The 6,762-nt window shown below is 44.4% G+C and overlaps 1 non-coding gene across 1 annotated transcript; it reads left to right on the top strand.

The window, feature by feature from the left end:
- The first annotated feature begins 1,654 nt into the window (after window positions 1-1,654).
- Window positions 1,655-1,736, top strand: trnas-cga (transfer RNA serine (anticodon CGA)). The gene has a single exon. It is a non-coding gene; the product is annotated as a tRNA-Ser (tRNA).
- The last annotated feature ends 5,026 nt before the right edge of the window (window positions 1,737-6,762 follow it).

The following is a 6,762-nucleotide window of genomic DNA, read 5'->3' as shown; positions in this document are numbered from 1 at the left end:
GGACCCTCTCTGGAATATTCACAACCGTTCTGCACTATGCGATCAGATATATACACAAACGTCCAATATTGGCCGACATTTTCATGAAGTCTTCATGACTAAATAACGTTTACCCGCCGTTACCTTCTCTGCAATCAGAAAAAAGATGCAGCACACCAGAAACTGTGCCTTCTGGGTCCGGGTTGTTAATTTAAAGAAGTAATCAAGATTACCATTTCGAAACGGGGTTTACGCGGGATGAAATACCACATAAACTGTGCACTTGCCGATTGTGAGGGGACAGATTCCGGTGAAAAGTGACATTATTTCCTGAGCTATAGAAGACAAAATTTGTCTATTTTTCTTCAGAACATGTTTGAATTACAATGAACAGAATATTAGGGGCTTTTCAAAATTGCAACATCAATGGAATTGAAAAGATACGTAAACTGAAGACAACCAAAATTATAAAACTTGAACCCACACACAAACATCCGCACTCATCGGAAAGAGCGAAGGGCACCCAGACGCTCCAGAGGTCACGGGTAATCAGACTGACTGCATAATTCTGCATTCCAGACAACCCCGTGAACGTATCAGTCCCCTTATTTTCAAGTATTGACCTCCCCCGCTTTTGAAATAATCAAAGACTCAGTAGCCGCAAAATTTTCCCCAACAGTTTCACAGACTAAGAGAAAATAACCACCTCCTTTCCGTGTTCAATTTAAAGAGTCGATTATTTCAAACCATGACCTGAAATTCCACATTTTCTCACATCAAGTGTCGTCAGCCCCCACTCGAATTCTGACTTTGTTGCAACGAATTCGGACAAAATGTCGACTCTGGTGGGACTTGAACCTACAACCTTTGAATTACTTGGTCATACATTATTAGAAGTCGAACACTCTATTAATTCCGCTACAGAGCACACAGGTGCCCGTTTTGGTGCATATAGATAATGTTACTGAAAACAAAAAAAACAGCGGATTTCGTAAAACGCAGATTCGCGTCTGTTCCTTTCATTCGTTCACTGACGAAGAGACAAAACCAGTCCCACAGTTGCCCTACTATTGCAGCACCGGATTCCTCGATAACATTTTGCAAACAATTGATCGGCACTATTCTCCGATGACGCAGCAGCATTTTCGAGTCTGCCCAGAAGAGACTAGCCTGCGTGTCTCCTCTTGCAGAGAGCGCCGCACAGTAAATCTTCTCCAGCGCCGCTGGATATTCGGGGAAGAGCCCACTAACACACTGCCAACTCCTGCACATTGACTGCAGAATTCAGGAATCCTTTCAATTCCTGCAGGGATAAAAATAAGATTGAGAACAGAACCCACAATGTGTCACTGCTGATGGCCCCCGTTCTTAGACTGAGCTGCAGTGTTTTCCCTTTCTCATGAAACTCCAGTTAAAATCTGTGAATGGATGCACATTCTCAAATCGTTCCCTGAAACAGGCATCCTGATGCAACTTTTATCAGCTGAAAGATGGAAATGGGCAGAAAATCTCATGGAGTGCAGAAGGGCGACTGATATTCCGTGAAAATGGATGGAGATACCGGACTATTGAGCAGTGAAGGTAGCGGAAGAACCGCAGAGGAAGCAGCAAATTAAATTCACTTGGCTATGACTGTCGTAAGATGGATCAAAATAGAGGAAAATAACAGAGGAAAGCTGCGATGGCCGAGTGGTTAAGGCGTCGGATTCGAAATCCAATGGGGTTTCCCCGCGCAGGTTCGAACCCTGCTCGCAGCGGGTTTAAGGTTACAGTGAATTTTCACACCGAAAGCATCGGCTGAAAATCATCTCCTTTTGCTGTTAAATCGATTGCCTTCCACTGTTACACTGACGCGTTAGAGTCGGCACGGTAGCACAGCGCAGTTACAGCGCCAACAATCAGGGTTCAATTCCCGCCACTGTCTGTCAGGAGTTTGTCCGTTCTCCTCGTGAATGCGTGTGCTTCCTCCGGGTGTTCCCCATTCGTTCCATTTTCCAAGGTCGTTCGGATTGGGAGGACGACATGGGTGTGATTGGGCGCCATCTCGTTCGACCTGGAGGACCAGTTACCGTTCTGCATAATTAAGATTTAAAGGCATGTGGGGAAATCGAGGAACCAACCTGTGTTCACTGGGAGAGAAAATAACTGAAAACTACTGGATTGCGAGTAAAGAAGTCGGAACATGTTTGCCAAGCCCAGGGTAGTTGGAATACCCTCGAAACCGTGCTTTAAATCACCGCCTCATTCAATTGCAAAACACCGTTTTATCGCGTAAAGTGGTTCGCTTTCAAGTAAATTACACGTCAGAAGTCCAACGCATCCTTCGTTACGCCACCGAGCCCAGATGCATTAGACCCGGGTTCGATCCTCACCGTCATCCTGTTCGGGTGCGGTGTCCAGTTCCGCCATTGACTATGTGGGTTTCCTGCATGTTCACGGTTTCCTCCTGTGATCCAAGGACACGTGGGTTGGAAGCTTAATTGGCCACCGTAACGTGTCCTTAATCTGTTGCTGATGGATAGCATCTGGGTATCATTGATAGGAATTTTGTACGAATAAAGAAAGATTGGCGTATGTTGGTGGTGAACGTTTCATGCGGACTCTTGTGGCCGAAAGGCTTGTTTTCCTGCTAGATCCCTCCATGCCTCCGTGACTTAATCGCTGCAAGACTGGGCTCAGGTTTATGCAGCGCATTTTGCTTTATCAGCATCACAGTCAGTGGGAGAATATTTCAGAAAATCACCGGGGACCCATTAAATGAAAAACAAACATTATCAAGAAATAATGATCGAAATCACAATTCGTGTCCAATTTCCATTCCAATGCTTATTGCTCATGTTGAAATATTTGAACATAAATTGTTTAGAAGACATACTCCTGATCAAATGTGGAATTGTGCTAAAATAAATGTAAAAAGGAGATATGATGTGTGGAGGGAGAGGAAATTGAAGTTTCAGAACTCTCAGACGTCATCGACACATGGAAACTCACTGCCTTTGACCAACAGAGCAATCCGGCATTCCCTGGCGTCAGGCAGCACCACTGTTTCTTTTATTTTTATTTTTTTTTCATTCTTTTGATTCCATATGATCCTTGCGATTCCAATTACAAATATAAGTTCTAGATAATCCACATCCCATACAAAATGCATGTAACGATTCAACATTCAGCAAGGTCAACACCATTTCAAGCTCTCACCTCTGAGGGAATGGTGATTTGCTGTTTCAGCGTCTCCGGAAGTGTAAAATGTCGGGGAGAAAACCTTAGCTCATCGTACCTGGTGGGGTCGAACCACCAACCTTTCAATTAATACACGAACGCGCTGGTCCATTGCGTCACAGAAACAGCTGATAACAATGGTGATCGACAGACAATCTCACGGTGTAGCGACACAAATCAAAAACTTAATTCTGTTTCCTATTCTGCGCTTTCCCTGCTCATTGATTGCACAAGGTGTCTGTCCCTTTAAAACGTTTACCAATCGATGGATTAGAATCAATTAGAATTAACCATTTAATTCCCGTGTGACGGCCTCTCAACGAATCGTGGTTCTTTGTAATTTCCTTAAATTAACGAGTTGGTTATATTTTATTCAGAGAATCGTCTCCTCGTGTTCCCAACAGAACTGTAAACCAGCTCAGTGTCAGTTAAATGAACAAGTGAGAGCGATGAAGAGAAGGGAAGTGTCAGAGACGTACCGTGTGGAAATTGGCGGAGATCGGAATGAAAGGTCTGACCTCTGTGTTAGGTAGCAGCACTATTGCAGTCTTCATTGTACTGAAAGAGAGTTGGAGGGGACTCAAGCGGGCCTGAAACAGATCTTTATTCTCCTCCTTGTTTCTAGGATTCAATGTCTCAAATAGAGCCGTGAAGTTATAAAGCGCGGGAACAGGCCTTTCTGCTCAATACGTCCTAGATAACGAATAAAAAAAACTGATATCGTCCAATTTGCCTGAGCTGGGCCCATATTACTCGAAACATTTCCAATCCATGTAACTGTCTGAATGTCTTTTAAATTTGTCCTTGCACCCGTCTCTCCACTTCCTCTGGCAGCCCATTCCAGACACACACCACCCTCTGTGTGAACAATTTGTCAATCAGATCCCCTTCAATCTTTCCTCTCACCCGAAACGTATGTCCTCCAATTACAGTCCGTCCGACCCAAGAAAAAGAGACAGTAACAATCCAACTTATGTGTGGTCCTCGTGATTTTATAAACCTCAATATCGTCACTCCTCGGCCTCCGAAGCTCCAAGGGAAAAAGCCAGAGCTTATGCAGTCTCTTCTTATACATGGAGCTGTCCAGTGACGGCAACATCCTTGTGAATATTTTCTGCACCCTCTACAGGTTAACGACATCTTCCTTGCAGCGAGTCGACCAGACTTGCACACAGTTCCCACGTGCGGCTCACCAACTTTATGTACATCTCTAACGTGACGTCCCAACTTTGTACTCAGTGTCTTGACTGATGAGAGCAAGCATGACAAACATCATTTCCACCAACCTGTCTGCCTGCGTCGTCAAATTCCGGAAACTATGTACTTATACTCTGAGATCTCTCGGTTCTACAACACTCCACAGGGAGCTCTCATTTACTGAGTAAGTCCTAACCTGGTAAGTAACATCCGAAAATGCGACATTTACCATCCCAAAATGTGGAACTCCACTGGTCACAACCTTCCAATATAAAATACAACACTCCACTACCGGACACCGACTCCTACCACCACGCCAAATTAGCATCTAATTGACTCGTTATAACTGGTCCCATGTGGTTCAACCCTCCTGACCAGCCTACCACGCGGGGCATTTTCAAAGGTCTTTCTGAAGTCAATATTCCTATAAATGTCCATCGTTCTCGCCTCATAGATCTTTGGGGTCATCGCTTCAAACTTCAATCAAATTCGTGAGGCAGTTTGCTCGGCACAAAGACGTCCTGACTCTCCCTATTGAGTCTTTTCCTTCACAAATGCAGGTCGATCGTGTCTCTCGGAATACAGTCAAGTAACCTTTCCATCATAAATCTCTTCACCGGCCAGCAGTTCACTGGCTAATCCTTTGCAGCGTTTCTGAAGTAAAGATTCCACACCAGAAATACTCCCGTTTTGCGGTAGCTTTACCGTGGTCAACGACGTTCCATCAATCTCTTCCCGGGCCCGAGCAATTACTGTTTTGCCTTTCCACAATGTCACGCCCGTTGTCAGGCCCGATATTTAACCACCATTATATGGTTTAAATCTCCCAGTGCATCTTTTTATTTTTCATGTGGATATGATTGAAGACATCACTATTCGCTTTTCTGAACGCCCCAGCTTCCATATTCTTCTCCATGGTAAATACCGGCAAGAGATTTCCATTTTAGACTTCTCCCATCTCCCTTGTGACTCCACACAAAGATAACCTCCGTGATTCTTAAATGGACATTCTCATCCTTGTTACCCTTTGTTCTTAATGTACAGAGAAGAACTGAGGATTCTCCTTGACCTTTCCCATCAAACCTATGTCATATCCTATTTTCGCCCTCCTGATTTCCCTCTCAAGTGTACTCCCGCATTCCTTATGGTACTCGAGGGAGTCGCTTCATCCCAGCTGCTGAGACTTCATTCATTTTCCCGACCTTTCTCAATTCTCTACATCAAAAAATGATCACTAGTTCTGACAGCCTTAACCTTCATTCGAAAAGGAATTGTGAGCTTGATTTATTCGACCGGTAAATTCTTTGTGTCGACTGGTAAAGACTTTCTCATTCTTTTCCCATTGATAACTCATTCTGTTCCTCACCGCTGTTGATATAAAGAGCTCAGTCGTACGGACTGTAACTCACTGGGATAAGATTGGGCCGAGATCAGAATGTTCAAGTTCAAAGAACGGTTCCGAAAGAGAAGACGAATTACATTGTCAGTCGCAGTTCGGGGTAAAAAAAATAATATTTATTTATTTTTTTTTTCTCTCTCTCTCTCTCCCTCTCTCTCTCTCTCTCTCTCTCTCTCTCTCTCTATCTCTCTTTCTCTCTCTCTCTCACTGAGAGCAGACATCCATATCCAGCCAAGTCACCAACTGCTGGTAATCAGTGAGCGTCCAGTTCTTGTCCTGATTCGCCGAGTTTCTGAGTTCCCGGCATGTTTTTCATTCCAGTTCTGTAGCTGGGTCTATGGAGAGCATAGAGAAACCGAGGTGCCCTCGTGCATGAAACCACAGTAAGGTGTATTGAGTATTTAGGAAACCAATTGGCAGATTGTCGTTTTTTGCAAGGGGATTGAAGATCAGAAACAGATAAATTCATTTATTACAATTGCATAGGTTTGTGAGGCCGCCCCTGAAGTAATGTGCACAGTTTTCCTCCGTTGCATCGGTGACGGATATGGTAGCATTGGTGGCGGCTGGGAAAGCATGGACTAACCAAACTCCCGGGATGAACGTGCGTGCTGAAAACAACAGCTGATGAAGTTAAAACTGGACTGTTTAGAATATATCATGACGGGTGGCCATTCTGTCCCGTGTGAGGTTCCAATGGACAATGACTGAGGAGATGTTGAGATGTGTCCATTTGTCGGAGAGGAACTGTTGAGGAAAAGTAATTGCAAGGATGATCCTTTAAGACTGAGGTTAGTTTGAACGTCTTGACGCAGCATCGTCGCTCTCTGAAATCCTCCATGACGCAGAGTTGTGGAGGTTGACACTGGACTATTTGCAGAGGACAAGTATATATTTCTGAAAGATCAAGGAAATCGAGACTCTGTGGAACTGGCAAAGAGCAGAAGTTGGGGCCCGGGGCAAAGCAG

This window comes from Pristis pectinata, chromosome 18, assembly GCF_009764475.1.
Source record: "Pristis pectinata isolate sPriPec2 chromosome 18, sPriPec2.1.pri, whole genome shotgun sequence".
Taxonomy (NCBI): Eukaryota; Metazoa; Chordata; class Chondrichthyes; order Rhinopristiformes; family Pristidae; genus Pristis; species Pristis pectinata.
The sequence above is the reverse complement of the archived record's forward strand: the minus strand, read 5'-3'. Positions and strand labels throughout refer to the sequence as shown.